The 12,043-nt window shown below is 37.4% G+C and overlaps 1 pseudogene; it reads right to left on the bottom strand.

The window, feature by feature from the left end:
- Window positions 1-4,529: 4,529 nt before the first annotated feature.
- On the bottom strand, window positions 4,530-9,197 carry LOC118052271 (probable phosphoribosylformylglycinamidine synthase, chloroplastic/mitochondrial; annotated as a pseudogene).
- Window positions 9,198-12,043: the final 2,846 nt, after the last annotated feature.

Consider the following 12,043-nt stretch of genomic DNA (forward strand, 5'->3'; position numbering starts at 1 on the left):
TCGGGGTCTTTGAGGATTGGTTTTCGAATTCCTAACGGCCACACAATCAAGATTGGATTGCTTCCACGTGGCATTAGGACAATAGTTTCTAGCTTGAGTTCCTCTGGAGAGTTTAGCAATTTGAGGTGCTCTCTGCCACTCAAATTGTTGTCAATTGTGTTATTACCACAAAAGCTTTAGAAACTAGAACCACCCCCGTTCGTTTCTGATTACCAATTCGTTCTTTTTTTTATTTATTTGTCTGTTTCTATCATTATTAATAGGTTTTTTTTTTTATATAATGGGTTTTTTTTTTAATACAAGTGGATTAACATGTATCCATGAGTTTAACATATTAAGTTTTTTATTATTTAATAATCCTAAAAAAATATCAGATTGCAATTATTAAAAATAAATAAGACTTTTAAAAAGTATATAGTAGGATTAACATAAAAATTATCATAATTTTCATATAAAAACAAAAACAAATAAAAATTATAGCTAAATATTTTATCAAACAGTTGGAGTGAAATATCATATAAAAATAGTCTAATAGGAAGAGATCAATTTGAATAATTGAAGTTTTCATTTGTTTTCCTATTATCTCTTTGTTGCCAAACAAAAAAAAATTAAAAACTTAAAATACACAGTTATTTTATTAGATCAAAATTTTAAAAAAATAACAATAATTTCTATATATATATATATATATATATATATAAAATGAATAAAAAGAAAGGGAAGAAATTAAAAGAATGAGAGGTGGCTGTAAATATAAGACAATAAATAAAAAAAGAAAAAAAATATTATTTATACTAAAAACTCATTTTACTTACATTAGATTATATGGATTAAGTTAAATTAAATGAGTTTTAAAAATCCTAACCATCATTTGACTCATGATATCCATAAATTAGATTTTTTAATTTATTATCATATATAATATTCAAATGATTTAATTTTACATATAAATTCGGTTCAAATAATATAAACAGAGTACATGATCTAGTTTTTTTAAAAACCCCTAATTATTTACGGGCCCCAACTCACATCCCTGCAAGATAATTCTGAGATTATAAATGGTTATCAGGGTCTCATCAGAAGAGTCAAAATGTCATATGCAAGAATTATCGATGGTTTTGTCCAGGCGACTGTTCAAACCGACTTGTCCATTCATTGCCAAACAGAATTCAAAGTTGAAACACAGCCACAGGTGACGATATCCAGGTAGAGGATTATCTTCCTAGCTTGGGACCCAAATTCTTCCTATTGAATCAGGGCTCTTCTTCTGAAGTTCTGAGTCTTGACATTTTTGGAAGTAAACGAAAAGATGGGGACCTCAAATTTGGCCCACAAATGCTCTAATGGCCTCAAAGACTGCGACTCCTAAAGGGACTGTCTGCGTGTGAATGCTCTTCCAAATCTGATAATTCTATCCAGTTTGTATTATCTTCCTGTTTTTTAGGTCAATAAAAAAATTAAATGAAGTAATTAGTAGAACATTTAGGTTCTTGAACGTGCAAAGTATAGGTTCACGGAGAAAAGTTATCAAGCAAGCTTTAGCACTTGCAGATGGATAAATCGATCATAATTCCATGATAGAGGAAGACACTTCCGTGGTTTTTTTTTTTCATGAAATGAATTCCGACGAGAGAAACATACGTATAAACAAACCCAAATATTTCCAGGTCGATGGAATTTAGCAACTACTATAACTTAATGAAGCCCCTGTCGTGATTTCTTCAGCAACTGCTCTGCTGAGATCCCTTATCGGACAATCTCATGATAAAACCTAAGACGTTAGCTCCATTAAACCTTCACAAAGCAAGCAGGAAAATCATTAAGATGGCATCACATCACAAATAAGATCAACACTGTCAGAACTGCATAATTTGATTCAACTTCTATAGTCAAGGCTTCGTTGAGACTGCATTTTCACAAACAGCAAGCAGCAAAGAAATAGAATCCAGTCGCCTGCAGCAAAAGAAGTAGCGAGATTTCGAAAGGACAGTCAGATTTGTGGATCCCGTTTCTTAAAATTTATGGAAATGCCCACATTCCAAGTTTCAAAAGTTCAAGGATCCTTTTTCTATATTTTTCTTACAATCGTTCTCCTCGGCAAAGAACTTTTCATAACACCAATTAAAAAGAAATGGCTGATGTACTTGCCTGAATGGTGGCATTTCTTTTTTAAGATAAATTACTTTTTATAGCAATTATATCTCATTTTCAAAGCCCAACCAATGAAAATGATGATTAGATTTCCCATCAGTTTATTTATGAAGATTATTGATGAATGAAGCCCTTTCAAGCAGCATTCCGCAGAGCATAGGCTGCAAATTTTTATTTTTTAAACGCATGAGTTTCGCAGGATCATATACTCCAACATACAGGCTGTAAGCCCGTAACCAACGAGAAAACAGTGTTCAGTGAGAGATTCTGTAAATCCACTGTTTTGCAGGTCGGAGACAAAATTATTGTAGAGATTTGTGGAAGGAGCAAACGAAGAGGCCTCTGCACATTGCCCATGACTTGTCAATGACAGCACAACCATGAGAGATCCAAGCTTTGGATCGAATAAGGCTTCCATACGAGCTTGAATAACATAAGAATTTTTCTGGTCCATCAGGGAACAAATTTGGGTTGCTATTTTGTAATTTTACTACAACTATGATTATAAACATAAAAGCATAGATGTATTCCAAAATGAATCCCCACCATGCAACACCCTTTTCTTTCGGATCAATTAAGTCTGTAAGAATTTGGATGATGAAACTAGAGCAGAACCAGATGAAGTACCTGCAGCACATAATATGCATGCACAAGTACCAACAGAAAGAAAGACAACATACTGAGACAGGAAGACAGATGCAGGGCTACATAATTTTATATCATATCATGTTATCATACTGAAATTCTAAACAGGCTCGGCCTGGGTAAAATGTATGGGCACCATGTCACCTGGATATAAATTTTCACTGCAATGATGTGAATAAGTGATATGGTGATGCAACATGAACCAAGCCTCCAAAAAGTGATGCCGTGACTGAAAGATGGAAATACGGATATATTAAGATGGTTTGACGAGTATTTAGCACCAAGCGCAATTAACTGGAAGCACTCTGGTTTTGACAAAAATACAGCCAATTTTAGACGTGAAGATAGGGCACGCAAGCTGTATAATTTATTGAATCTTCTCTGTGGAGAAACTGTGGTAAAAAAATTTAGATGACCTTCAGGCCACGGCTGATACCTCACTCAGTAAAGCTTTTTTGTTTTGGGACGTAAGTGGGTGAATAATCAAAACCTGAAAGGGGGAAGTAAATTTGTGGAGTAAACAGCAAAATATAACCAAATACACAATCACAAACATCAGGTTTATAGGCTTCAAAGATGGACAATAGCCACCATCTTATTTCTGTGTGCTACTGTACACTTGATTACCGAAACATAGATGTCATTGTAAAGATGACAAAATATGTACCGCAATTGCACAGGTTCAATTGGTTGCAACGCAGATAATGTTTGGCCATAACATGAAACCCACATAATTCTTCAAGATCGTGAATAACTAAAGAGGTTATCCTGAATTGACTGATTCACTGAACATAAAATTCATTCAATTCCATATGCCACACACCCCTGACAACTCTGTTTGACACTTCCCTGGATTAACGACTTGACTTTCAATAAAAATGATTCATGGATTGCATAACTAAAACAGTTCATTCCAAGCTGGTTAAATAGGAACCTCTTTATTTGCACAACAGCATAAACAATGAAAGGGTCATTGCAAGAAGTTGGCCTCAGTTCTTTATGTCACTCATCCATCACAAAGGATGTCCAAAAAATTTATTTTTCATTAACAGTTAAAATTCTTCCTGCATAGCTCATTAAGCACTTAAGCTACAACCCCGAAGGACAAAGCCAAAACATAGTAAAGGGAACAACATGAAACTCAAAAGAGTTGTGCACCCCACTTCCTTATATTAATGACTTGGCTTTCAAAAAAAATGATTCATGGATTGCATAACTAAAACAGTTCATTCAAAGCTGGTTAAAAGGAACCTCTTCATTTGCACATCAGCATAATCAATGGAAGGCCATTGCAAGAAGTTGGACTCAGTTCTTTATGCCTCTCATCCATCACAAGGGACGGCCAAAAATATTTTTTTTTCATTAACAGTTAAAATTCTTCATGCCTACCTCATTCAGCACTTTAGCTACAGTACAAAAGGACGAAGCTAGAACATGGTAAAGGGAACAACATGAAACTCAAAAAAGTTGTGCACCCCGAATCCACTCAAACTTCTGTGTATTTTTGGCAGAAAAAATTGAGGAAAAAAATTGAAACCTTGGAGATACTTAGATTTGAACAGAGAAGCAAATCCACCACCTGACTTCAAAAAGTTCTGGATGCCTTAATTAGTAATGAACCCATCCTCCCTGTTCATCAGACAAGATACAGGCCTGAAACATAAAAATAAAGTATCAGCAAGCAATTGAAGCAAAACCCTGACAAGAATGTTTGTGAAAGACACTAACCTGTCTCAAGAGCACCATTCTCTGGCATTCTGGAACATCTTTAACTACGGGCTAGGGCCTTTCTTGTCCAAACTCCAATGCGTGGGGTACCAAGGGAATTGCCACATCAAGAAGCAACGCTCAGGATGAGGCATCATTGCAAGATACCTCCCATCAGGAGAACAAATTGCTGCAACTCCTAAAGGAGAGCCATTGACGTTGAAAGGGTAAACTTCTGTTGGATTCCCATCATCATCACAGTATCTTACTCGGGCCAAATTTGAATGAATCACACGATCCAGTACACCACCATCAGGGAAATATGCTCTTCCCTCACCATGAGCCGCCCACACACCCAATGTGCTACCCTCCATTCCTTTGAACATGATAGCAGGCGAGTCCTCTATTGTCACACTTGTAAAGCGGCATTCAAACCGACCAGATTCATTGTGAACAAACCTTGGTTGTGATGGGTCTCCTCCAGTACCAAACACATCCCCAACTTGGGGACCTGGGACCCACCCCAATAGAGCCATGAGCCGACACCCTTTGCAAACACCAAGACTAAAAGTATCTGGTCGTTTGTAGAACTCTTGAAATTGATTCAAAAGAGGCTGGTTAAACCGTATGGAAGCAGACCAACCTTTTGCAGAATCAAGCACGTCGACATAGCTAAAGCCACCCACAAACACGATACCAATGAAATCACGAATAGTGATAACTCCATTCAGAAGGTCTGACATTGTAATATCCCAGGGTTCAAAACCAGCAGCATAAAAAGCTGCAGACATCTCTCTATCTCCATTGCTGCCTTCCTCTCGAATGACAGCTACTTTTGGCTTCGATGTTGAGATCATATATTTATCATCAGTAAGGGTAGGAGTGTAGGACAATCTCCAGGTAGGTTCAAGCCTAGACTTTAAACCTTCCTTCTCTAAGTCCACACAAGAAGCTAATCTCTGAAATTTCTCCAGATGGAAACTGGTTTCCTCCCAAATGTCTGTAAGGAAAGATGTTTCCTCCTTCAATTGAGTTACCCCATCAACTTTCAATTCTATCAACGGTGAGGCAGTCACTCGCCCAATAATCTCGCCAGAAACCCCAGCACTATTGAGCTTTTGCATTACAATATCCAAGTTTTTTCTGCTGACTTCAAGAACAAGACCAAGCTCTTCTGCAACGACTGTTTCAAAGAGGCTCTCCCCTTTTGAAATCAAGTCCAAAAGAATACCACAATTCCCAGCAAATGCCATCTCCAGGGCACATACCAGTAGCCCACCATCACTAATATCATGGCCAGAAGAGATTATTTCTTCAGTAATAAGATCCTGCACAAACTCGAAAGTTTTTTTCAGGTAAGAAACATCGTCAAGATCTGGGCAGTCATCGCCAACTTGGTCAAAAGCCTGAGCAAGTGCAGATCCACCCAAGCGCCTCTTTCCCTTGGCCAGATCAATGTGAAGAAGTAAACCCTCATCTCTCAACTTCAGATCAGGGGTAATTGTTTTTGTTATGTCAGGGCAAGTGACATAAGCACTGATAACAAGATTTCCTGGGGCCTTAACAATCTCACCACCTGCATGGACTGCCATGGAGAGACTGTCCTTGCCCCCTTCGATAGCAATGCCAAGTTCAATCATAGCTTCTGAAAGAGCTGTGGCAGCATCATACATGTCAGCTCCTTCCCCATTCAGCTTGGCAGCATACATCCAATTCCCGCTTGCCTTAACATCGGAAAGAGAAGTAATCTTTGCCCAAACCAGATTTGTGAGAGCTTCTCCAACAGCCAACCTCGCCATAGCCTTTGGATAAACCAGACCTTTGATAGGCTAATCCCCAATGGCACAGGCACCTCCAGTCAAGTCAGTATAGGTCTGAGCAATGACAGCAACATCAGCAAGTGTAATTTGCAGAGGACCAACAGTTTGCTGCTGTGCTACAAGACCTGTTACACACCTGTCCACTTTTGTTGTTAAGAATCGTTTTGAACATACAGATGGAAGTCTTAATACCCTCATTAAAGCATCCGTCACTGTGATGTCTGGAGCAATATCAAGTGGCTCTCGTGCAGAAACCACCCGGTGGAACTCAAAACTTTTCTGAGGCATGTCCCCGAGAACTTTCTTAAGCTCAAGATCCACTGCAGGAGGAGGGGGAGGGAGTCCATTTGAACGACATTTCTCAATAGCTGAACTATCAACCAAGACAACACGTCCCTCGCCACTAATAGTTCCGATAACAGCCATTGACACCCTTTCCCTTTTGCAGATTGATTGCAAGAGGTCACGGCTTTCAGCCTTCACCAAAATTGCATCTTGCTCCTGATACTCTGCACCCCATATCTCCAAAACAGACATTGTGTGATCACCAACAACAATTGCCTGGATGTCAATTTGAGCACCCTTTGGATATATAATTTCCTTCACAACATTACAGTTACCACCTGCTCCCTGATCATGGATACTAATGATTGGATTGTTCTCCCCCATCTCAATGCAGGAACGAACAACACGATACAGTTTCTGTGCCATTTCAGCATCTCCGTGCTGTACAGCATTAAAGTCAAGATCAGCATCATTCTGGCCACTCACCATGCTTGATGCGGCCCCACCTCCCATTCCAATTCAATAAACAGGACCTCCAATCTTTACAACCAGCATGCCGACATCAGGTTCCCCTTTCGTTATGTAGGTGTGATCAATTTGCCCTATGCCTCCACTGAACATAATTGGTTTCAACCATTCCCGCCTCTCCCCACTAGGAAGTCGCATCCCAAAAGTTCTAGTGTAGCCCTGAATCAAGGGCTCCCCAAATTTGTTTCCATAATCTGAAGCACCATTGCTAGCATCAATGAGAATCTGCAAAGGCGATGCCAAGTTTGATGGGTATGTGAAAGAATGATCTTCCCATGGCGCATAAGAACCCACAACATTCAGATTCCCAACGCAGTAACCAGCTGTAGATGCAACAACAAATGACCCTCTACCTGTTGCATGAGTATCCCTAATTCGACCCCCTGCACCTGTCTCTGCCCCAGGGTGAGGTGCCACTGCACACAGGAAATTATGAGTCTCGGCTGTAAATAAAATATCAAGGTCATGGTTGCTTGCATTCAAGGGACATGTTGAGCCGGGCTGAACTGGCCGCAATTGCTGTACAGGGAAGCCTTTGATTGCACTCGAGTTGTCCTTGAAACCAATCACATAATTATTTGGATTCGCCTGCAACGTGCTCTTCACAATCTGCATAAGAGTTCTATTCATGGGCTGTCCATCTATAATAATCTTCCCAGTGAAAAACCAATGCCTGCTATGCTTGCTATTAGATTGTGCAATGTCAAACAATTCCACAGTTGTCGGATTCCGCTTGATGTCCTCCCTGAACAAACTAGTATAATACTGTAAATCTTGCTCATCAAACGCAAGCCCCATCTCCTGATTAATCTCCTCCAATGCTTTTCTACCCCTCTCCATGACAGGAACATATCGAACTTCCTCCGGAACTACACTGGTTTCGAAAGATGTAAAGCTTCTGAGTATAAACACACTCAGTCATCCGATCATGAACCATTGCAGCAAACTCATTGATTTGATAATCTTGCAACACACCCTTACTGTACAGTAAGTACCTCCTTGACCGTTCCAGTCTAGTAACCTCTGTCAACCCACAAGCATGACAAATTGATACAGCATTCGCAGACCAAGCTGTGGTAAAAGACAACCTGGGTCCAGCCTCGACTATCACAGCATTCACTCCTTCCTTCATCTTCTTCTCGAGAAAGCTCTCAGTCCCCAAATTCTCGGGCTCATAAGTTTCTTGTAGAAGCCACCTAAGAACCCCAAGCTTCTGGCTTGAAATCCAAGACCGAATCCCGATATTAAAGCACTGCTCAGTTCGCAAACTAACAATCTTATTTGAAACTTTCGTTTGAACAGACTTAAGTAATTCAAGAGTTGCACTCTCTTGAATCAACGGAATGCGATAAAAATGAATCAGTTCTTGCGCGGGCTTTTCAATTAAACTTGATTGCTCATCAACAGAACTCGTCACACCCCCAGAAAACAAAGCTCTAGGCTTTGATTGCTCACGACACCTCAATGAAACACTCCTTTTATTAGACACACCAAACGCAAGCCTATGACCACGAAGCATCCCCAACAGCAACTAGTTCCGTCGATTAATAGGCAAATCTCTCTGTGCATACAGGGTTTTCCTACTGTTACCCTGTAATAGAATTCCAGGAAGAAAACAAATCACAAAAAAAATAAGATTTCTAGAACAATTAACAAGAAATTGAATCCTACAAGAAAAATTAAACTGAAAATTTTATCCTTCATATCACAATCAAGAATAGTGATAGTAAAAAAGGACTTACAAGCAAGAATTCTGTTGTTGCTGTGATTTCTCGGGCACCCGCCATTACACTGGACCTGCACAAATTCACGAAACTATATGGGAAAAAAAAAAAAAAAAAAAACACAGACAAGACAGGAAAAGAGTGTGTGTGTGTGTGTGTAAAAGCAGAGCATGAAGAATCATTGGCTAACCTAGAGGCTACAATTTGCAGGATGAGAGAGTGCTTGGGCTTAGGGTTTTGTGTGTGTCAGTAAACCCTACTCTCAGAGTAAAGTTGAGAGAGAGAGACAGGGAGTCTCTTTCTATTTTCAAAATATTTCTTAAAACAAAAATAGAAAAAAAAAAAACAAAAAAACAAAAGAATCGAAGTTGTACTTCCTCGCATGATATAATGGACAGAGTGGTCCTTTTCTTTCTTTTTTAAGAAAGGTAGCTGTATTATTAAGCATCACTTGAAAGTACAGTACAGAGAAAATCAGGAGTGTGACTCCAAGAAACATCACTCATAAAATCAAATGACAAATTAGCAAGAAAATGCGCAATTGAGCTGGCATTTCTGCTGACATGAACAATCTTAATAGTAGCTGAACCATCAATCAATCTGCGACAGCCCTGTAGGACTAACCCATATTCGAAAATATCAGGGTGAGCTAATTTTGTAGAGGCAATGCCATCTACAAGGGCTTTTGCATCTGATTCAACGATGATATTGTTGAAACCAAGTGTATGAAGCTTCTCCAAAACCCCTGCAAGAGCTAATGCCTCTACCATGCGTGGTTCGAAAGCACCTGTGGTTTGCCAGCAGCCACACTAAAAGACAGTACCGGTGCCATCCCTGAGCAAAAAACCAACTCCCATACCTGCAACATTATTTGAGATAGCAGCATCTACATTGCACTTGAGAAACCCCAGGGGTGGCTTTTTTCCCAGTTATGGAAAGAATGCTGACGTGAAGGTGTGGTTGATTTGGTCTGAGCACCAGTTCAGATGTTGAGAAAATCCAGGCCTGTCTTGACTGCTATATGCGAAGGCATTGATCCATTATTCCATAAGTGATCACTGCGATGAATCCAAATAGACCACACAGTCACTGCCATTCTCAATAGAATGTCCTCCTCAAGTAGTTGGAAATGGGAGAAAAACCACTGCTCAAGGGAAACGTCGCTACTCATGCAAGTAATCACCCCCGGGTATGGGAGTGTTGCATCTCCTGCCTGATGCTCCTCTGGGAAGAACTTCTTGTATGGATTATAATTTTAGTCATATAATTACTGACATTTTATAAATTATAATGTGATTCTATCAATCAATATTAATAATATGTTACATCATTTTTTATAGCACATGTCAGTAATTCTAAAAAATCACCAAGTTTTCTCTTTTCATTTTTTTCATGCAACTCTTGGTCTCTAAGGCCATGTTTGTTTTCTAGAAAGTAATTTTCGAGAAACTATTTTTCAAACTTTTCTGTGTTTGTTTGTTATTAAAAAAGTTGGTCAACGGAAAACCATTTCCAATCAATTTCAATCAAAGAAAAATTTAACTTGGTTTTCAGGAAAGTGTTTTTCCTTTAGCTATGTTTGTTTTCCGGAAAGTGGTTTCCGGAAAATCACTTTCCAAACTTTCTTATGTTTATTTGCCAGTAGAATAGTTCGTCAATAGAAAACACTTTCCAGTAAAAGGAAAATTTGGCTTGGTTTTCAGGAAAGTGTTTTCCTGAAAAATTTAGGGGAAAACACTTCTGAAAATTGTGAAAAATTTAAAAGTGTTATTATTTGCTGATTATATCAAATTTGATCCTCAAACTTTTGATTGCTATATATATTTTGTTTTGAATATTTATTTTTTAATTTCATCTCTTAAAATTTTATTTTTATATTAACTTTGGTCCTTATTTTTATAATTGCTATTTGCTTTTTTCTTATCATATTTTTATTGAAATTTTTTATCTATCAAATTTGGTCCTCATTCTTTTGATTATTACTTATTTTATTTGAAATAATTTATGAAATGTTGATTATTATTATTTTAATTTCTTCATCTTTCATTTTTTTTAATTTTTTAGATTTGATCTCTATTATTTTGATTATTATTTATTTTATTTGAGATAATTTATGAAATTATATTTTTTTTTTCAATTTCATTCTCATTCAACTTTTTAAATTGTAAGATTTATTCTTCATTATTTTAATAAACTTGAGAAAAATAAAATATTAATAAGTTATTTGCCAGCTTATTTTTCATAACATAACCAAAAACTGAAAAAAAAATTTCAACTCATTTTTCATTACACTACCAAACATCGAAAAATACTTTCTCGGAATTCACTTTTCAAAAGGAAACTACTTTCCAGCAAACAAACGGAGCCTAAAATAAAAATTATAACCCCCCCACTACAACTTTACCCTATCACCAAAATTGCAAACCCTAAAGTATTGTTTAAGTGGTCAAATTTTAAGTTTATTTTTCAATAGTTTCTAATCCGAGTCCTTTCAGGATTACTGAAGACTTACATGGTGATTAATTTCGAGGCCCATAAAATTAGTCAAGGTACAAGCAAGCTAACCCAAACATCTATATTAATAAAAAAAGGAAAAAAAAATATGCACGAATAAGTGCAAGTACATACCAACATGCAATTTTTAAGAAAAATTAATTTTAATATTAAATTTATCATTTTTGAAAATATAAACCCCTAATTTATTTTTATAATATTTTTAGAAATTGAATTATATTTAAATTTTAACACCAATAAAATTTTAAACATAAAATATTTTCATTAAAACTTTTAAATAGAATTAAATTCAAAGATTACAGATGTTATAAATCCTAAATCTGACTTTGTATATACTGTTCACATAAGGTATTGCAACCCTGGAAAACATGAGCCAGTGCTTCTAAAGGAGCGCTGTCTCTCTTCTCTGTAAATACGAGATTGGATTGAGAGAAAAGGGCTGGGACAAGCCTTCATTCATCTCTCCTTTAATTTAATGGGTTCACTCGATACCTCGATACAAAGGGTCTAAGACCGCACGGGAATGCATCAAGTCAATTCAGGATCATCACCATTTCTTAGAACTTGTTCTTAAAGAGAGAGAGAAAGCGGTGATTTATGCAATTGGATAGAATGGAAGAGATTATCCTTTTACAGGCAAGAGATGCTTGAACTTCAACTAATTCCCCA

This window comes from Populus alba, chromosome 8 (genome assembly GCF_005239225.2).
Source record: "Populus alba chromosome 8, ASM523922v2, whole genome shotgun sequence".
Classification (NCBI taxonomy): domain Eukaryota; kingdom Viridiplantae; phylum Streptophyta; class Magnoliopsida; order Malpighiales; family Salicaceae; genus Populus; species Populus alba.